The sequence below is a fragment of the Rhinolophus ferrumequinum genome, chromosome X, assembly GCF_004115265.2.
Source record: "Rhinolophus ferrumequinum isolate MPI-CBG mRhiFer1 chromosome X, mRhiFer1_v1.p, whole genome shotgun sequence".
Classification (NCBI taxonomy): domain Eukaryota; kingdom Metazoa; phylum Chordata; class Mammalia; order Chiroptera; family Rhinolophidae; genus Rhinolophus; species Rhinolophus ferrumequinum.
In genome coordinates this window covers 72,590,101-72,613,389 of record NC_046284.1, presented here as the reverse complement: position 1 = coordinate 72,613,389, position 23,289 = coordinate 72,590,101, and the positions used below count along the sequence as shown (strand labels likewise).

The 23,289-nt window shown below is 37.0% G+C and overlaps 1 pseudogene; it reads left to right on the top strand.

Moving 5' to 3' along the window:
• The first annotated feature begins 5,572 nt into the window (after positions 1 to 5,572).
• On the top strand, positions 5,573 to 7,607 carry LOC117013875 (RNA-binding protein EWS-like; annotated as a pseudogene).
• Positions 7,608 to 23,289: the final 15,682 nt, after the last annotated feature.

The window sequence follows — 23,289 nt, the reverse complement described above, 5'->3', positions numbered from 1 at the left end:
ATTCCTCAGTTTTACTTTACCAAGGAATAATGTTTTAACATTATTCTGTTAGAGTAATTATTCTGGAGATTCTGTTAAACAGCAACCAAAAATGTATCCTTATTTAACATATTTCGTAATATTGTGAGTACAGAATTCCGATGTGCTAGGTATAATTTGAAGACTGATGGGGGAAAAGGCTAGTTTGTTTTTGTTTTTGTTTTTGTTTTCCTTTTCTTGTTTATTTAGTTTCACAGAAAGGGTAGAAAGACACTATAGAGTTTTTGATGTGTATCTAAATGAAGAGAGACTTAGTATCTTAGTGCAACTCACAGACTCTGTAGTCAAATTGATGAGGGTTTCATTCCAACTCTGACAAAAATTAGCTGTCTGACCTTAAACAAATTAATCTAATTTCAGTTTTCTTTTTTTAAATTAAATTTGTTGGGGCAACAAGGGTTAGTAAAATTACATATGTTTCAAGTGTACAAATCTATAATACATATTACCATATGACCCAGCAATCCCTTTCCTGGGTATATACCAAAAAAATCTGAAAACATTTATCTGTAAAGATATAGGTACTCCGATGTTCATTGCAGCATTATTTACATTGGTCAAGACCCCCATTGTACTCTAGCACAATGTCATTGTGCATAGTAGGAACTGAACAAAATTATGTTTTAATCAACCATAGAAAGGCAATACCATACATTGAAAAAAAGAACTAGCCTGAGAAACAAAATATGTGGACTATCAACATCATATTTTCAGTTTGTTGTGTGACCTTAGACAACTGGAACTTCAGTTTTACGTTCTTCTTCACTTTATAGTGAAGGCGGCAGGTAATATCAATAAAGGTATTCCTTTTTTTTCCTAAAATTAGATTCAGATATACAACACAACATAATGATTACACATTTACACCCCTCACAAAGTGATAACCCCACCAAGTCTATTACCCATCCGACATCATACATAGCTATTACAACACCATTGAATACATTTCTTATGCTCTACTTTACATCCAGTGAATATGTATATGTATGTATATATATATATATATATATATATATATATATATATATATATATCCAAAATATATACACATTTTAAGAAAGGAAAAAAAAACTATATTAAAATTGTAATACTCAATATAAACTGTTAACAAAAGATAAATACAAGTCATATTTGACTTCTGATATTACAAGAGTTGCTCAAAGTGGATACCATCAGCATAACTTTAATATACTTTTTTCCTTTCTTAAAATATGTATACATTTTTTGACCCTCTGTATGTATATTTGGTATTCAGTATCATTTTATATTAGTTTCAGGTGTACAGTGCAGTGGTTAGGCATTTATATCATCTATAAAGTCCAGTATCGTACATAGTCTTTACAACATTATTGTTTGTATTTCACATCCCCATGACTATTTTGTAACTACCAATTTGTACTTCCTTTTTTCTTCACCTTTCTCACCCATGTCCCAACCCTCCGCACATCTAGCAACCATCAGTTTGTTCTCTGTATCTATGACTCTATTTTTGTTTTGTTTGTTCCTTTATTCTTCAGATTCCAAATATAAGTGAAAGAGATCATATGGTATTTGTCTGTCTCAGCCTGACTTATTTCACATAGCATAATATTCTGTAGGTCTATCCATCTTGTCACAAATGATAAGATTCCATTATTTTTTATGGCAGAATTTTTTTATACTCCATTGTATAAATGTATCCAATTGTCTATTTATGGGCATTTTGGTTGTTTCCATATGTAGACTATTGTGAATAGTGCTGCAGTAAACATCAAGGTGCATATATTTTTTGAATTAGTGTTTTGGAATTCCTTGGATAAGTATCCAGGAGTGGAATTGCTGGGTCATAAGATAGTTCTATTTTGAATTTTTTGAGGAACCTCCATGCTGTTTTCCATAATGGCTGCACCAATTTGCAATCCCACCAACAGTGCAGGAGGGTTCCCTTTTCTCCACCTTCTCATCAGCACTTATTGTTTGTTGATTTATTGATGATAGCCATTCTGAAAGGAGTGAGGTAGTATTGCATTATGGTTTTTATTTGCATTTCTCTGATGATTACTGACTTTGAGCATCTTTTCATAGGCCTATTGGCCATCTACATGTCTTCTCTGGAAAAATGACTATTCACATCCTCAGAACATTTTTTTAATTGGATTGTTGTTGTGGTTTTTTTTTTTTGTTTGTTTGTTTCTTTTTGGTGTTGAGTTGTATGAGATTTTTTACAAATTTTGGATATTAACCCCTTATCAGATGTATCATTGGTAAATATCTTCTCCCACTCAGTAGGATGTCTTTTGTTTTGTTGATGGTTTCCTTTGCTGTGGAAAAAAAAAGCATTTTAGTTGATGTAGTCTTATTTGTTTATTTTTCCTTTGGTTTCCCTTGTCTGAGGAGGTATATCAGTAAAAATATTACTAAGGATAGGGTCTGAGAGTTTACTTCCTATATTTTCTTCTAGGAATTTTACGGTTTTGGGTTTTACATTTAAGTCATTAATCCATTTTGAGTTTATTCTTGTATATGGCAGAAGAAGGTGGCCTGGTTTCTTTTTTTCTTTTTTTTACATTCTGCCCAGTTTTTCCAGCACCATTTACTGACTAGACTATCTTTACCCCAGTGTAAATTCTTGCTTCCTTTGTCATAAATTAAATGACCATATAGGCATGGTTTTGTTTCTGGGCTCTCTATTCTTCAATTGATCTAAGTGTGCTTATATGGCAATAGCATGCTGTTTTGATTATTGTAGACTTTGCATATAATTTGACATTAGGTAGCATGATACCTCCAACTTTGTTCTTCTTTCTCAGGATTGCATGGCTATTCAGGGTCTTTTATGGTTCCATATACACTTTAGGATTATTTGTTATAGTTCTGTGAGAACTGCCATTGGTATTTTGATAGGGATTGCGTTGAATCTATATATTGCTTTGGGTAGTATGGACATTTTAACTACATTAATTCTTCCTATACATGAGTATGATATACATTTGCATTTATTTGTATGTTCTTTAATTTCTCTATTCAATGTGTTTTAATTTTCTGAGTATAGGTCTTTTTCTTCTTTGGTTAAATTTATTCCTAAGTATTTTTGATGCAATTGTAAATGAGCTTGTTTTCTTTATTTCTCTTTCTGATAGTTTGTTATTGGTGTATAAAAATGCAACCAATTTCTGAACATTAATTTTGTACCCTGATACTTTACTAAATTCATTTATCAACTCTAATATTTTTTGGTAGAATCTTTCTCTCTATGTAGTATCATGTCATCTGCAAATAATGACAGTTTGACTTTTTCCTTTCTCATTTGGATGTCTTTCTCCCCCTTTTCTTGTCTGATTGCTGTGGTTAGGACTCCCAGTACCATGTTGAATAAAGGTGGTAAAAGTGAGCATCCCTGTCTTGTTCCTGATGTTAAGGGGAATGCTTTTACCTTTACCCCACTATGATATTAGCTGTGGGTTTGTCATATATGGCCTTTATTATGTTGAGATATGTTACCACCATTCCCACTTTGATGAGTTTTTATCATAAATGGGTGCTGGATTTTGTAAAATGCTTTTATGCTTCTATTGATATGACCATGTGATTTTTATTTTTTATTTTTTATTTGGTGTATCATGTTAATTGATTTGTGGATATTGAACCAACTTGGCATACCAGGAGTAAATCCCACTTGATCATAATGTATGATCTTTTTAATGTATTACTGAATTTGGTTTGATAATATTTTGTAGAGGATTTTTGCCTCTATGTTCATTATAGACATTGGCCTAGAATTTTTGTTTTTTGTGACATCTTTGGTTTTGGAATCAGAATAATGGTGGCCTCATAAAATGAGCTGGAGAGCTTTCCTTCATCTTGGAGTTTTTTGAAGAGTTTGAGGAGAATAGGTGTTAATTCTTTTTTAAATGTTTGGTAAAATTCACTTCTGAAGCCATCTGATCCAGGACTTTTGTTTGTTGGTAGCTTATGAATAACTGATTCAATTTTGTTGGTAGTAATTGATCTGTTTAGATTTTCTCCTTCTTCTTGATTCAGCCTTGGAAAATCATGTGCTTCTAGGAATTTATCCTTTTCTTCCAGATTGTCCAATTTGTTGGTGCATAGTTGTTCATAGTATATTTTTAAATATTTTTGTGTTTCTGTGGTGTTGGTTGCCACTTCTTTCATTTTTCACATTATTTATTTGGGTCCTCTCTCTTTTTTTCTTAACGAGTCTGGTTAATGGGTTGTCAATTTTATTTATCTTTTCAAAAAACCATCTCTTGGTTTCATCGATCTTTTATATTGTTCTTTTGTCTCTATTTTGTTTATTTCACTCTGATCTTTATTATTTTCTTTCTTGTATTTTGTGCTTTGTTTCCTATTCATTTTTCAGTTCCCTTAGGTGTAAAGATAGACTGTTGATTTAAGATTTTTCTTGTTTCTTTAGGTAGGCCTGCATTACTATGAATTTCCCTCTTAGGACTGTTTTCACTGTGTCCCATAAATTTGTGGGTCATTGTGTTTTCATTTTCATTTGTCTTAAGGTATATTTTGATTTCTTTCTTGATTTCATTTCTTGATTTCATTCATTATTTAGTAGCATGCTATTTAGTCCTCATGTGATTGCGTGTTTTTCAGTTTTTTTCTTCTAATTGATTTCTAGTTTCATACCATTGTGGTCAGATAAGACGCTTAGTATGATTTCAATCTTCTTAAATTTATTGAGACTTGTTTTGTGTCCTAACATGTGGTCTATCTAGGAAAGTGTTCCATGTGCACTAGAAAAGAATGCATATTCTGCTGCTTTGAAGTGAAATGATCTAATAATACCAATGTAAATTGATACAGTCATTATGCAAAACAGTATGAAGGTTCTACAAAAAATTGAAAATGGAGCTACCATATGATCCAGTAATCCCATTCCTGCGTATGTATCTGAAGGAAACAAAACAAGTATCTTAAATAGATATCTGCTCTCCCATGTTCATTGTGATATTACTCACAATGGAAACAACCTAAGTGTCCATTCATAGATAATGGATAAATAAAATGTGGTATATGTGTGCAATGGAATATTAGCCAGCCATAATAAAGAATTCCTGCCATTTGCCACAATATAGATGAACCAGTAGGGCATTAGACTAGGTGAAATAAGTTAAACAAAGACAAATACTGTGTGATGTCACTTATATGTAGAACAAATATGCCAATATCATAGAAATAGAAAATAAATACTGGTTGCCAGTGGTTAAAGGATGGGGGGAAAATGGGTCAAAGTATACAAAATTTTCTTTTATAAAATAAAGTCTGAGGATATAATATATAATGAAGACTATTGTTAATAATATGGCATTTCATACTTGAAATTAGCTGAGACTAGGTTCACACAAACACACACACATACACACAATGATTTAGCTAAGTGAGGTGATGGATATGACTTGATTGTGGTAATCATTTTACAATATGTATGTATATCAAGTCATGTGTACTTTATTTTTATTTTGTTAATTATTCCTCAATATAGCTGAAAAAACAAATTATAAAGAATTTATATATAGAGAAAATGGCATCCACGGATTACAGTACCTAAAGCCAAGCAGGGCTGCAGGGCTTACACCACCCAGCCCACTCAAGGATATGTACAGACCACCCAGGCAGATGGGCAGCAAAGTTATGGAACCTATGGACAGCCTACTGACGTCAGGTACACCCAGGCTCAGACCACTGCAACCTATAGGCAGACAGCTTATACAACTCCTTATAGACAACCTCCTACAGGTTATACTATTCCAACTGCCCCCCAGGCATACAGTCTGCCTGTCCAGGGGTACAGCTCTGGTGCTCATGATGCCACCACTGCTATGGAATCTACCACCCAGGCCTCCTATGCAGCTCAGTCTGCATATGGCACTCAGGCTGCTTACCAGGCTTATGGTCAACAATCAGCAGCCACTGCACCTGCAAGACTACAGGATGGTAACAAACCCTCTGAGACTAGTCAACCTCAATCTAGAACAGGGGGTTACAACCATCCCAGCCTGGGATGTGGACAGAGTAACTACAGTTATCCACAGGTACCTGGGAGCTACCCTGTGTAGCCAGTCATGGCACCACCATCCTTACCCACCTACCATCTATTCCTCTATACAGCTGACTAATCATGATGAGAGCAGTTACTCTCAGCACAACATCTATGGGCAGCTGACCAGCTATGGACAGCACAGTAGCTATGGTCAACAAATCAACTATGGACAGCAGCCACCCACTAGTTACCCCCACAAAAAAAATGGATCCTACAGCCAGGCTCCAAGTCAATATAGCCAACAGAGCAGGAACTACGGGCAGCAGAGTTCATTCCGACAGAGCCACCCCAGTAGCATGGGTGTTTATGGGCAGGAGTCTGGAGGATTTTCTGGACCATGAGAGAACTGGAGCATGAGTAGCCCTGATAACCGGGGTAAGAGAAGAAGAGGATTTGATCATGGAGGCATGAGCAGAGGTGGCCGGGGAGGAAGACGTGGTGGAATGAGCACTGGAGAGTGAGGTGGCTTCAATAAACCTGGTGGACCCATAGACGAAGGACCAGATCTTGATCTAGGCCCATCAGTCAATCCAGATGAAGACTCTGATCACAGTGCAATTTATGCACAAGGATTAAATGACAATGTGACCCTGAATGATCTAGCAGATTTCTTTAAACAGTGTGGAGTGGTTAAGATGCACAAGAGAAGTGGACAATCCACGATCCATATGTACTTGAACAAGAAAACAGGAAAGCCCAAAGGTGATGCTCCAGTGTCCTATGAAGATCCGCTGACTGCCAAGGCTGCTGTGGAGTGGTTTGACAGGAAAGATTTTCAAGGGAGCAAACTTAAAGTTTCTCTTGCTCGGAAGAAGACTCTGATGAACAGAATGTGGGGGTTTGGGGGATGCTGCTGCCACTCCGTGGAGGTCCAGGAGGCCCAGGAAGTCCTGGGGGTGCACAGGGATCACATGGGAGGCCATGGAGGAGACAGAATAGGCTCACCCCCCACACACACAATGGGCCTCAGCGTTCTCAAGGGAACCCCTCATGAGGAAGAAATGTCCAGCGCCATGCTGGAGACTATTAGTGTCACAATCCAGGGTGTGGAAACCAGAACCTTGCCTAGAAAATAGAATTCAACCAGTGTAAGGCCCTGAAGCCTGAAGGCTTCCTTCTGTGACCCTTTCCTCCCTCAGGCAGTGACCAAAGCAGAGGTGGCCTTCGCAGCATGCAAGGAGGAAGAGGTGGCCTCATGGACAGAGGTGGTCCCAGTGGAACATTCAGAAGTGGAGGTGGTGGAGACAGAGGTGGTTTCCATGGCAGACAGGGCATGGATGGAGGTGACTTTGGTGGAGGAAGACGAGAAGGCCCTGGGGGTCCCCCTGGACCTTTGATGCAATACATGGGAGGAAAAGGAGGCGGGCGTGGATGACCTGGAAAAATGGATAAAGGCAAGCATTGTTAGGAACACAGAGACCGGGCCCTATGCAGAAACACAGATGCAGAAACGCTGCAGAGCTACATTGACTACAAGATTTATTTGTTTAAACCAGAGAATGTTTTAAATTTATAATTCCATATCTATAATGTTGGTCACAGCATTATGATTATTTTTTGTCTGTACTTTAGTATTATTCCCCATTTGTGAAGAAACATTAAAATAAGTTAAGTAGTTTAATAAAAAAGAATTTTAAAGAATATTTACAGTGCATATGAGGTCTGACAATTAAGTTCAGGAACTTGTTGCAACAATGTTGCAAACATTATTTAATATCAGAGGGATTATTCACTATGAAACTGTACCAACTGGTCAAACAGTTAACCAAGTTTACTCTTTGTAAGTGTTGAAAAGGCTGCATGAAAAAGTTAAACCACCTAAACTTTTCGCTAACAATTCATGGCTCTTCCATCATGACAATGTAGCAGCTCACACAGCACTGTCTGTGAGGAAGTTTTTAGCCAGTAAACAAATAACTGTATTGGAACACCCTCCCTACTCACCTGATCTGCCCCACAATGAATTCTTTCTTTACGCAAAGAAAAAAGAAATATTGAAAGGAAGACATTTGATGATATTCAGGATAGCAAGGGTAATATGATGACAGCTCTGAGGGCCAATCCAGAAAAAAAAAGTTCCAACATTGCTTTGAAGAGTGGACTAGGTGCTGACATTGGTACATAGCTTCCCAAGGTGAGTACTTCGCAGAAGACCATAGTGATATTCAGCAAGATGTGTAGCATTTTTTCTAGGGTGAATTCTCGAACTTAATTGTCAGACCTCGTATATCTGAAAGCAGACTTATATCCGGATTATATAAATGTATGTAAATAGCTTATAAAAATCAATAATAAAATTGTACACCATCCAGTAAAAATATGTGTAAGACTTTAACACACAATTCAAAGTTGTCCTTATGAATAACCAAGGAGCATATCAAAAGAAGTTCAACTTTATCAATCATTAGAGCAATGCAAATTAAAATGACAATGGTACCGTGTTTCCCTGAAAATAAGATCTGCCTGGACCAACACCCTAATGCGTCTTTTGGAGCAAAAATTAATATAAGACCCTGTCTTATTTTACTACAATATAAGACTGGGTCTAATATAATATAATGTAATATAATATAATATAATGCCAGGTCTTATATTAATTTTTGCTCCAAAATACACATTAGAGCTGATGGTCCGGCTAGGTCTTATTTTCGGTGAAACATGGTATATCACCATACACTCACAGGAATGATATGCATTAAGAATTCTGGCAGAATCTAATTTTGATGATTATTTGAAGTTCAGAGAGCTCTCATACTTTGTGAAACTGTAAAATTGAACAACCACTTTTAAAAAGAGTTTGCATGTATCTTAAGGAACATATCCATACTTTATAACAGCATTTGTACTTCTAGGTGCATAAATATGAAATAAAATCATATGTCCACAAAAAGACTTGCTTAAGAATTTTCAGTCATAAAAATGGCAATGTGAGGTGAGCCTCCTGAAATCTCCCCTGGAATTTACAACAAATTGAAAAACTACAACTTCACAAAGGACTCCCTGCACAGCAGACAGGCAAGATGAAGAGGCACACTATGGCAATAACCTAAAGGTGGGCAAATGGCATGAGCAGGGGAGGAGGGAAGGGAGAAGTGTGGAGAGAGGGCCGCTTAGGCACAGGACGCAGACCTAGGAGCTCACAGCATCCCAAAACTACCTCAGCTGTGGGAGAGGTAAGAACTCAGACTGCTAGGGCTCTGTTTATGACCCAGAAGGCTGAGGTGATAGCATATAACACCGCTGAACCCAACGCTCATGGAGAACACCTCGGAGCAAAAACTGAGGGAACAAGGTGAAAACAGTGGTTTAAGCCCTCACTGTCGAACAGAGAATGGAAGCCTTAGGCACTGAGATGAGCCGCCCCCTCCCTACCCTACCAGAGCTCACCCTGCCCCCACCTGCCCAGTGCTAGAAGCTGAACAGTAGCTGTGTAAGGTCAAAATAACAGAATATTTGCAGTTCTGAGAAGAGTGGTACACGGACACGGACTCCCAGACCAACTAGTTCCGGCAAAGGGGAAACATCTGTGGAAAGAGGACTGTCTGTGGTGGTGGTCACCACCATTGCTCTGGGCCACCTCTCACAATCCACCCACCCTGTCCCCACCTATCTGGGAAGATCCCTGCAGGAGTAAACAGAACTGCTGAAACATACGGGCTCTGAATCTCCTGCAGGAAGAGCTTTAGAACTTAAAAAGCTCTCCGCATCCCCACACGGACACGGCATCCTATGACCCAGGCATACTGTTCACAAAGGAGAAGACCATCTTCCAGGGAATCCCTCCATTGTGTGAGAGGCTGGAATAGTGCACAGAAAACATAACACTACAGTGTGAGAGAGAATAAAAGGCTGTAGTAGGAGAGAAAATAAACATTCTACCAACAACTACTGGAAAACAAAAAAGACCTCTTCCTAACAACCTGTTGCAGTACTCACTCCTATAGATGTCTAGGAAGAGAAATACTAAATCATTAATTGCCATGAATAACCAAGGTAACAAAACAGCTCAGAGAGAAAATGAAAAGTGTCCAGAAAATGAACTTAAAGATATGGAAATATGTGACTTAAATGACAGAGAATTCAAGATTGCAGTTCTGAAAAAACTCAATGAGATTCAAGAAAACACAGACAGGCAATTTAATGAACTCAGAAACACAATCAAAGAACAAAATGAGCATTTTACCAAAGAGATTGAAATTTTAAAAAGAACCAAATAGAATTTCTGGAGATTAAGAACACAATAGAAGAAATCAAGAATGAAATAGCCAGCTTAGGTGGTAGAGTTGATGAGATGGAGGAAAGAATCAGTGACATCGAAGATAGAAAACTGGAAATGACACGGATGGAAGAAGAAAGAGACTTGAGACTAAAAAGAAATGAAAGAACTCTACAAGAACTTTCTGACTCCATCAGAAAGAGCAATGTAAGAATAATGGGCATACCAGAAGGAGAAGAAAGAGAGAAGGGAACAGAGAGTATATTCAAACAAATAGTCAATGAGAACTTTCCAAACTGGTGGAAAGAACTGGATCCTCGAATCCAAAAATAAAATAGAACACCTAATTACCTCAACCCTGACAGCTCTTTTCCAAGGCACATTGTACTGAAGCTGTCAAAATCAGCGACAAAGAAAGAATCCTCAAGGCAGCCAGGGAAAAGAAGATGTTAACCAGCAAAGAAAAGCCCATTAAATTATCATCAGATTTTTCAACAGAAATTCTACAAGCCAGGAGGGAGTGGAGCCAAATATTTAAACTATTGAAAGGGAGAAATTATGATCCAAGAATAATATACCCAGCAAAGACAACATTTAGGTATGAAGGAGAAATAAAGACCTTTACAGACATACAGAAGCTGAAGGAATTTTCTAACACATGACCTGCATTATAAGAAATATTAAAGGAAGCTATTCGACCACCATCAACAGGGACAATTTGTGGAAACTGAAACATAAAAATGGGGAGTGTAAATGCCTGAAGTGAAATATGGGAATGCAGAAACTAAGCTTGCTGAAGAAGATGGAATACTCTAAATATTAAACCTTCTTTTCCATAAAATTTATGGTAACCACTCAAAAAAATCCAGACATGAAACATATACTGTAGTAAAAGAAGAAACGAGGGAAAACACATAAAATACCGCAACAGAGAAATAATAGGCAACAACAAAAAGGCAAAGAAACAATGGAGACAGGGTCTTAACAGAAAACTAAAGATAGAATGACAGGAAATCTTCACATATCAATAATCACCTTAAAATGTAACTGGACTGAACTCACCAATAAAAAGGCACAGAGTAGCAGATTGGATCAAAAAACTAAACCCAACCATATGCTGTCTCCAAGAGACACATCTCAGGTAGAAGGACAAACATAGACTCAAAGTGGAAGGGTGGATATTGACACTCCAAGCAAATGGTATCCAGAGAAAATGAGGTGTAGCCATACTGATATCAGATGAAACAGACTTCAGGGTAAAAAAAGTAACAAGAGACAATGATGGACATTTCATAATGGTAAAGGGGAATATACAACAAGAAGACATAACAGTCATCAATATTTATACCCCCAATCTGGGAACAGCAATATATACCAAGCAACTACTAACAGAACAAAAGGGAGAAATTTACCAAAACACAATTATATTAGAGGACCTGAATACATCATTGACAGCTATAGATAGATCATCCAAACAGAAAATAAATAAAGAAATATCAGCCCTAAATGACACATTAGATGAAATGGACATAATTGACATTTGTAGAGCTCTTCACCCTAAAACATCAGACTACACATTTTTTTCTAGTGTAAATGGAACATTATCAAAGATTGACCATATATTGGGACATAAAACTAGCTTCAACAAATATAAAAAGATTAAAATCATACCAAGCATATTCTCTGATCATAAGGCTTTGCATTTGGAAACCAAAAGCAAACACAAAGTGGGAAAATCCACAAATACATGGAGCTTATACAACATACTTTTAAAGAATGACCGCATCAAAAAAGATATAAGAGGACAGATCAAAAGCAACATGAAAACAAATGACAATGAAAATACATGCTACCAAAATTTGGGGGGAGCAGCAAAAGCAGTTTTAAGAGGAAAATTTATATCATTGCAGGCCTATCTCAAGAAACAAGAAAAATACCAAATAAATAACTTCACATTACAACTTAAAGAAGTAGAAAAAGAAGAACAAATGAAACCCAAGTTCAGCAGAAGAAAGGAAATAGTAAAAATCATAGCAGAACAAAATGAAATAGAGAACAAAAAGACAATAGAAAAAATTAATGTGACAAAGACCTGGTTCTTTGAAAAGATAAACAAAATTGACATACCCTTGGCTAGACTCACTAAGAAAAAAGAGAAAAGACACTGATAAACAAAATCAGAAATGAAAGAGGGGAAGTTACCATGGATGCCACAGAAATACAAAGGATCATCCAAGAATACTATAAAGGACTATATGCCATCAAATTCAATAACCTAGAAGAAATGGACAAGTTCTTAGAAACATATAGCCTTCCAAGGCTGAACCAGGAAGAACTGGAAAATCTAAACAGACCGATCACCAGTAACGAAATTGAATCAGTCATCCAAAACCTTCCCAAAAGTAAAAGTCCGGGACCAGATAGCTTCACTAGTGAATTCTACCAAACCTTCAAAGAGGAACGAATCCCAATCCTGCTCAAACTCTTCCAAAAAATTGAAGAAGAGACAGTACTCCCTAACTCATTTTATGAGTCCAACATTATCATGAAAAAAAAACCTGGTAAGGATAACACAAAAAAAGAAAACTGCAGACCAGTACATATGATCAATACAGATACCAAAATCCTAAACAAAATTCAAGAAAATTTAATGCAACAATACATTAGAAAAATTACTCATCACGACAAGGTGGGGTTTATCCCAGGGGCACAAAGATGGTTCAACATATGCAAACCCATCAAAGTGATACATCACATAAATAAAATAAAGGACAAAAATCATATGATGCCATGAATTGATGCGGAAAAAGCATTTGGCAAGATACAACATCCATTTATGATTATAACGTTTAATAAAATAAGTATAGAAGAAAAATATCTTAACATAATAGAGGCCATATGTGACAAACCCTCAGCTAATCTCATAACTAACAGTGAAAAATTGAAGCCCTTTGCTCTACGTTCAGGAACACAACCGGGGTGTCCCCTATCACCTCTGCTTTTCAACATAGTGTTGGAAATCCTCGCCAGAGCAATCAGGCAAGAGAAAGAAATAAAAGGCATCCAAATTGGGAATGAAGAAGTTAAATTGTAACTCTTTGCAAATGATATTATGCTTTATTTAGAAAACCCTAAAGTCTCCACCAAAAAGCTATTAGAAACAATCAACGAATACAGTAAAGATGCTGGCTACAAAATCAACGTACAAAAGTCCAGTGCCTTCCTATATACTAACAATGAAATCTCAGAAAGAAAAATAAAAACAAAACAAAATAAAACAAAACAAAACAATTCCTTTTGCAATTGCAGGAAAAAGAATAAAATACCTAGGAATAAACTTAACCAAGGATGTGAAAGAACTATATGCTGAAAACTATACGACATCATTAAAAGAATTTGAAGAAAACACAAAGAAATGGAAAGGCATTCCGTGCTCATGGATTGGAAGAATCAACATAGTTAAAATGGCCATATTACCCAAAGCAATATACAGATTTAATGCAATCCCCATCAAAATCCCAATGGCATTTTTTAAAGAAATAGAACAAAAAATCATCAGATTTGTTTGGAACCACAAAAGACCCCGAAGAGCCAAAACAATCTTAAGAAAAAAGAACAATGCTGGAGGTATCACACTCCCTAACTTTAACTTGTACTACAGGGCTACAATAATCAAAACAGCATGGTATTGGCAGAAAAACAGACACGTAGACCAATGGAATAGAATTGAGAACCCAGAAATAAACCCACATAAACATGGACACATAATTTTTGACAAAGAAGCAAAAACATACAATGGAGACACGACTGCCTCTACAATAAGTGGTGCTGGCAGAATTGGAAAGCCACGTGTAAAAGAATGAAACTGGACTGCTATCTGTCACCATGTACCAAAATTAATTCAAAATGGATCAAAGACTTAAGCATAGGACCTGAAACAATAAACTGTGTAGAAGAAAATAGGTACTAAATGTATGGACCTTGGGTACAAAGAGGATTTTTGAATTTGACTCCTATGGCAAGGGAAGTAAAAGCTAAAATAAATGAATAGTACTATATCAAAATTAAAAGCTTCTTCACAACGAAAGAAACCATTGTCAAAATAAAAAGGCAATCAACTGAATGGGAGAAGATTTTTGCAAACAGTGCCTCTGATAAGGGGCTAATATCCAAAATATACAAGGAACTCATGAAACTCAACAACAAAAAAACTTAGAACCCAATTGAAAAATGGGCAGAGGACCTGAAGAGACATTTCTCCAAAGAGGACATACAAATGGCAAATGGACATATGAAAAAATGCTTAACATCACTAATCATCAGAGAAATGCAAATAAAATACACAATGAGATATCACCTCACCCCAGTTAGAATGGCTATCATCAACAAGACAAATAATAACAAGTTTTGGAGAGGCTGTGGAGAAAAAGGTACCCTCATACACTGTTGGTAGGAATGCAGACTGGTGCAGTCGCGATGGAAGGCAGTGTGGAGGTTCCTCAGAAAATTACAAATAGAATGTAAACGACACAGCAATCCCTCCCCTGGGTATCTATCGAAGAAATCTGAAAACATTTATCCATAAAGACACGTGTGCTCCAGTGTTTATTGCAGCTTTGTTTACGGTGCCCAAAGACATGGAAACAACCAAAATGTCCTTCGATAGATGAATGGATAAAGAAGTCGTGGTATATATACACAATGGAATACTATTCGGCATTAAGAAAAGATGAAATAGGACCATTTGTGACAAATGGATGGATCTTGAGAATATAATGCTAAGCGAAATAAGTCAGACAGAAAAAGTAGAGAACTGTATGATTTCACCGATATGTGGTATATGTACCGAAAACAACAAAAGAACCAGTCAAACAAATGAGAAAAAAAAAAAAAAACTCATAGACACAGACAATAATTTACTGGTTACCGGAATGTAATGGGGGAGGGCGGTGGTAGATGAGGGTAAAGGAGATCAAATATATGGTGATGGAAGGAGAACTGACTCTGGATGTTGAACACACAATGTGATTTATAGATGATGTAATACAGAATTGTACACCTGAAATCTATGTAACTTTACTAACAATTGTCACCCCAATAAGCTTTAATTGAAAAAAAGAAAAGAATTTTCACTGTATCTTTTAAATAATCCAAAGCTGGAAAACACCCAAATATCTCTCAATACGAGAATGGAGCAACCAATTTTATATTAATACGTGGAGATCTGCTCAGAAATTTTTTTAAATATAAATTTTTGGCCCTATACTAGCCCTACTTACTCACATATTCTGAGATTTATTTCCAAATACTCACAATTATAAACAAGCACTGCAGATGACTCAAATGTACGTTGGAGTTTGAGAACAATTGGTAGGGTAGGTGACAGTACATAAAGTTACTTTACTATGAGACAATTCTTAGTGTAAAAATTAAGTTCTTTATTCTGATTGCATGCTACAAATATTTAAACTTCTTTTCAGAGCATAGTGTTTCTCAAAATGTGGTACAAAGGTAAAAAGCATCACCTCACACCAGTTAGAATGGCTATCAACAACAAGATAAATAATAAGTGTTGGAGAGGTTGTGGAGAAAAACGATCCCTCATACACTGTTGGTGGGACTGCAGATTGGTGCAGCCACTATGAAAGGCAGTGTGGAGGTTCCTCAAAAAATTAAGAATAAAATTACCGTATAACCCAACAATCCTTCTCCTGGGCATCTACCAAAAATTCTGAAAACATTTTTCCGTAAAGATATATATGCTCCGATGTTCATTGCAGCTTTATTTAAGGTGGCCAAAACATGGAAACAACCAAAGTGTCCTTCGATAGATAATTGAATAAAGAAGTTTTGGTATATATACACAATGGAATACTATTCTGCCATAAGAAAAGATGAAATAGTGTCATTTGCAACAACATGGATGGATCTTGAGATTATTATGGTAAGTGAAATAAATCAGACAGGAAAAGTCAAGAACCATATGATTTCACTGATATGTGGTACATAAAGCTGAAAACAACAAAGGGACAAGACAAACAATTGAAGAAACAGAAACTCGTAGATACAGACAATAGTTTAGTGGTTACCAGAGGGCAAGGGGGGAGAGGGGTAGTAGATTAGGGTAAAAGGGATCAAACATAATGGTGTTGGAAGGAGAACTGACTCTGGCTGGTGAACTCACAATGTGATATATAGATGATGTATTACAGAATTTTACACCTGAAACCTGTGAAACTTTACTAACAATTGGCATCCCAATAAAATTTAATTAATAAAAAAATGGTTAATAGCATCAGTGTCAACTGGGGATTCCTCTTAAAAATAAATACCTAAATCTTACTGAAGACTTACTTTAGTATCAGTCATAATCTCTAGCACTGAAGCCTAGTAATCTGAACTTTTTATTAAAAAAATAAGTGGTAATTTTTTGAAAATCTAATATTTCTGAACCACTACTGTGAACTTTTTGACAACACTCTGATCTAAAATAATTCAATTCACTTAGGCCTGATCTTTTGTGCTGCTTGTTCATGGCTGGATTTCTGATCATTCAAGGAGTCCTAGAGAATCTTGTCTTATAAATAAGTATAGTACTTAAATCCTGCAATAAAATGAACAGTTGCATCCTCTTTTTTATAATACAATATATGTTATACATGTGAGCTGTGAAAATGTATAACTAAATTATTAAATAAATATTGGCTTTTCATTATTTTATTATATTTTTACATATGCATATATACAAACTGTGCTAGATTACAATAAGGATAGAGAGAAATAAGATACCAAGTTTAGCAAGTCAATTTGTTTTGGAGACTGTTGTGAAAAATGTCAAGAAAACCATGAGAGAATATTTGGCTCACCTCCCAGTAACTTAGAATATAGCTCTTTAATTGTTCTGCCACTGTATACTTACAAAGAGTTCAAGTAAAGGCCTATAATTTTGTTCAATTTAATATACTGGTGCAGGAAGTGTTTTGCCAAAAACTCCCATGACTTCTGGTAAGATTTGGTTTAAAAAAAGCTGATTTATAATTGGCAAAGTAGAAGTAAGAAAAGATTTCTTGGAACCTGATGCATTTTCATACTGACTTCATAGACAAACACAATTTTTATCTGTACAACTGTGTCAAATATTTTCCAGTTGATTTGCACTAAAATGGCTGTTATATCACCGTATGGCCCATTTGATTCCAATGATCATTTTTGGTTTGCAAAAAACTAATTGGATTGAGCATTGATCAAATTTAATTGATTGTCTCGTGATCATATATTTCAAAGGACATTACAGAAGTAATATAACCAGTTCTTTTCTATCTTAAGTAAAATTGATTTTTTTATACAGTAAATCTTAGGAAAGTATTAGTGTACGTCTACCTACTTTGCCAATACAATTTATTTCTACTTCATATAATTTACACCAGTCAGAAACAAAAGCAAAATCTCTTAAATTTCACAAAAATATTCCTTGAGCTTAAAACTGAAATTCAGCAAAAAATATTGGACTAGGATACACATAAGAAACTTTTCCTTAGATTTTGCTTTTCTCAAAACAGTCCACAAATAATAAAATTAAATAATAAAATTAAATAAAAACAACAAAAACCTGAAGACCAAGTAATAATTGTGAATAACCTCCTTACAGAGAAATAGTTATAAATAAATACTTAGGATTTAAAGGGGATTGTGGGTTCTTTAGCCACACTAAATGTGGAATAAAGAAAACCCACAAAAGTGGAATGTATCTGCTGACCAGAGTTCAGGAGAAAGTGACTACTTCCATGGATGTTTTGCTTTATTTCCCATAATGCTAAGGTCTTTTCTGGAAACATTCGTAGTTGAGATCCGGTAATGTGATGGAAAATTATTGAAAAGCAAGGAAAGCCAGTCTAAGGATTAAGACAACAGCAGCTGAGAAAATTGTGTTTATTAATCTAGCTTTCTTGAATAGTTATGAATTTAGTATAAAAATTTTTGTGGAAAAATGTATCAACAGTGACTGTGGCCTCGACAAACTGCTACTTTCACAATGTTTTGCATATCTGTCAGCATTGGATATGGACAGACTATGGGCCAATGGTCAAGTCAAGGGGGTGGACATAGGAGGGTCTATTATCCCCAGGGACAGCAGCCAAGCAGACAAACAGGCACTAGGACACTCATATATGTCTGGTGTGAGAATAACCAAGCGTAAGCAACAGATGGCAAGCAGGCAGCAGGACTGTGAAGACTAGATTAGTTCAGCAGTCAAGGCAGATGGGAGAGTTAGAAGCCAAGAAGTCATAAAATGTCAGAACTGGCAACAACCTAAGAAAACCTCTAGGCTGGTTAAAATGGAGGAGGTCCAAAATAGTGGATTAGGTGAATGCTATGCCTACTGCTTCCCAGGATCACACCAAAATTACAAATAAATTATACAACAATCAACCTCAACAATCATTTGAAGACTAGCTGAACAGAACCTCTGTAACTAAGGCTATAAAAAAGAGGCCACATTGAGACTGGTGAGAGGAGGGGAGATGCAAAGTGGGCTGACCCCAAGCCCACGGATGAGGGTTGAATGCCAGAAGTGACACCTCGGTGGCAGAGGGCCGCTCTGATGATGGGGAGACCCAGCTCCACGCTGGGCTCCAAAGGCCAGTGGTCCTGTGCTGGTAAGAGGATTTCCCACAGCATCTGGCAGTGAAAATCCATGAGGACTCTGTTTGCACTTCCTGGTGGGGCAGAGGGTGGAAGGAAATCCAGATGCCCATTTGTAGAGTTGGGACACAGACTCACTTGCTCGTGAGCACTTGCATGGTCTCTGGTGGAGGGGTAGCAGCTCAGGAGGCACAGGGACTTGCAGGGAAGGACTGAGTTGTATGGCTGCGAGGAGTGAGCTAAAGGGACTGAGGCAATTTTTGTCCCTGTGTAGAGACTAACACATGTGTAGCCTACAGGAGGGCACCATATTTTCAGTGTTGAGACCTCCCCCAAGACGTTACAAAAATGGCGGAGTGAATTGAGCATCTTTAAATCTCCCCTGGAATATACAACTAATTGAACAACTATAATTCCACAAAGGACTCCCTGCACAGCAGAAGCAAGATGAAGAGGTTCACTACTGAATTCACCTAAAAGTGGGTAAATTGCACAAGCAGGGGAGGAGGGATGGGAGAGGTGCGGAGACGGAGCTGCGCGGCTGCAGGATGCAGATCTAGCTCAGTGCTCTGAGCTGGCTGCATCCCGGAACTACCGCAGTTGTGGGAAAGGGAAGAACTCGGACTGCTAGGGCTCCCTTTATGGCCCACAGGGCTGAGGGGGCAGCATATAACACGGCTAAACCCAACACTCACGGCAGAGACCTCGGCTAAAAGACTGAGGGAAGAAGGATGAAAATGGTTGTTTAAGCCATCACTGCCGAGGAGAGAACAGAAGCCTTAGGCACTGAGACTAGCCGCCCCTCCATACCCTCCCAGAGCTCGACCCGCCCCCACCTGGCCAGTGCTAGAAGCGGAACAGTAGCAGTGTCAAATAAAAAGAACAGAATATTTGCTGTTCTGAGAACTGTGGATCACAGACACAAATTTGCAGCCAAACTAGTTCTGACAGAGGGGAGGGAGCTGTGGAAGCAAGACCGACTGTGGTGGTGGTCACCGCCATTGCTCTGGGCCACCTCTCACAACTCACCCAGCCCCTAGCCCCACCTATCTGGGCGGATCCCTGCAGGAGTAAAGAGAACTGCAAAAATATACGGGCTCTCAATCTGGTGCAGGAAGAGCTGTGGAACTTCGAAAGCTCTCCACATACCCACACAGACACTGTGCCCTGTGACCCAGGTGAACTATTAACAGAGGAGAAGCTCCTCTACCAGGGAATCCCATCATTGTCTGAGAAGCTGGAATAGTGCAGATAAAATATAGCACTACCATGTGAGAGAGAATAAAAGACTACAGTCAGAGAGAAAATAAAACATTCTACCAACAAGTACTGGAAAACAAAAGAAAGACCTCTTCCTATCAACCTGTTGCAGAAGCCACTCCTGTAGATGACTAGGAAGAGAAATAATGAATCAGTAATTACCATGAATAACCAAGGCAACAAGACAGCTCAGAAAGAAAGTGAAAAATCTCCAGAAAAGGAACTTAAAGATACGGAAATATGTGACTTAAATGACAGAGAATTCAAGATTGCAGTTCTGATAAACCTCAACAAATGCAAGAAAACACAGAAAGGCAATTTAATGAACTCAGAAACACAACGAAAGAACAATGTGAGCATTTTACGAAAGAGAATGAAATTTTAAAAAAGAACCAAATAGAATTTCTAGAGATTAAGAACTCAGTAGAAGAAATGAAGAGTGAAATAGCCAGCTTAGGGGGTAGAGTTGATGAGATGGAGGAAAGAATCAGTGACATCAAAGATAGAAAACTGGAAATGACACGGATGGAAGAAGAAAGAGACTTGAGACTTAAAAGAAATGAAAGAACTCTACAAGAACTTTCTGACTCCATCAGAAAGAGCAATATAAGAATAATCGGTATACCAGCAAGAGAAGAAAGAGAGAAGGGAACAGAAAATATATTCAAACAAATTGTTGATGGGAACTTCCCAAACTTGTGGACAGAATGGGATCCTCGAATCCAAGAAACAAATAGAGCACCTAATTACCTCAATCCCAACAGACCTTCTCCAAGGCACATTGCATTAAAACTGTCTTAAATCAACCACAAACAAAGAATCCTCAAGGCAGCCATGGAAAAGAAGACGGTATCCTACAAAGGAAAATCCATTAGATTATCATCAGGTTTTTCAGTAGAAACTCTACAAGCCAGGAGTGAGTGGAACCAAATATTCAAACTATTGAAAGAGAGAAATTATGAGCCAAGAATGATATATCCAGCAAAGATATCCTTTAGATATGAAGGAGGAATAAAGACCTTTCCAGACATACAGAAACTGAGGGAATTTTCTAATACACGACCTGCACTTCAAAAAGTACCAAAGGAGGCTATTCGACCACCATCAACAGGGACAATTTGTGGCACCCAAAACATAAATAGGGGGAGAGAAAAGGCCAGAACCGGAATATGGGAATGGAGAAAGTAAGGGTGCTGAAGAAAATGGAATACTTTAAGTATCAAACAATCTTTTACAGAAACTTAAGGGTAACCACTCAAAAAAATTCATAGCTGAAATATATACTGTAATAAAAGAAGAAACAGAGGGAAACATCATAGAATACCACCACACAGAAATAATAGACAACAACAAAAAGGCAAAGAAACAATGGAGACACTGCCTTACCAGAAAACTAAAGATAGAATGACAGGAAATCCTCACATATCAAAAATCACCCTAAATGTAAATGGACTGAACTCACCAATAAAAAGGCACAGAGGAGCAGATTGGATCAAAAAACTAAACCCAACCATATGCTGTCTCCAAGAGACACATCTCAGGTAGAAGGACAAACATAGACTCAAAGTGGAAGGGTGGATATTGACACTCCAAGCAAATGGTATCCAGAGAAAATCAGGTGTAGCCATAATGATATCAGATGAAAGAGACTTCAGGGTGAAAAAGGTAACAAGAGACAAAGATGGACATTTCAAAATGGTAAAGGGACTATACAACAAGAAGACATAACAGTCATCAATATTTATGCCCCCAATGAGGGAGCACCGAAATATACCAAGCAACTACTGACAGAAATAAAGGGAGAAATTGACCAAAACACAATTATACTAGGGGACTTAAATACATCATTGATAGCTATGGATAGATCATCCAAACAGAAAACAAATAAGGAAATAGCAGCCCTCAATAACACATTAGAAGAAATGAACATAATTGACATATATAGAGCACTTCATCCTAAAACATGAGACTATGCATTTTTATCTAGTGTACATGCAACATTCTCAAGGATAGACCATATATTGGGACATAAAATCAGCCTCAGAAAATTTAAGAAGATTGAAATCATACCAAGCATATTCTCTGATCAAAAGTCTTTCAAATTGGATATCAACTGCAAAAAGAAAACAGGAAAAAACACAAATACATGGAGATTAAACAACATACTTTTAAAGAATGACCGGGTCAAAGAAGAAATTAGAGGAGGGATCAATAGATACATAGAAACGAATGACAATGAAAATACATCCTACCAAAATTTTGGGGATGCAGCGAAAGCCGTTTTAAGAGGGAAATTTATATCATTACAGGCCTATCTCAAGAAACAAGAAAAATCCCAAATAAATAACCTCACGTTACACCTTAAAGAACTAGAAAAAGAAGCAGAAATGAAACCCAAGGTCATCAGATGAAAGGGAATAACAAATCTCAGAGCAGAACTAAATGAAATAGAGAACAAAAAGACAATAGAAAAAATTAATGTGACAAAGACCTGGTTCTTTGAAAATATTAACAAAATTGACAAACCCTTGGATAGTCTCACTAAGGTAAAAAGAGAAGACACTAATGAACATAATCAGAAATGCAAAAGGGGAAGTTATCTCGGACACCACAAAAATACAAAGGATTATCCAAGAATACTATAAAGAACTATGTGCCACCAAATTCAGTAACCTAGAAGAAATGGACAAGTTCTTAGAAACTTATAGACTTCCTAGGCTGAACCATGAAGAACTAGAAAATCTAAACAGACCGATCACAAGATCACCAGTAACGAAATTGAATCAGTCATCCAAAACCTTCCCAAAAGCAAAAGTCCGGGACCTGATGGCTTCACTAGTGAATTCTACCAAACCTTCAAAGAGGATCTAATACCAATCTTGCTCAAATTCTTCCAAAAAATTGAAGAAGAGACAGTACTCCCTAATTCATTTTATGAGGCCAACGTTATCCTGATACCAAATCCTGGTAAGGACAAGACGATAAAAGAAAACTACAGACCAATATCTCTGATGTATACAGATACAAAAATTCTAAACAAAATTCTAGCAAATCAAATACAACAATGTATTAAAAAGAT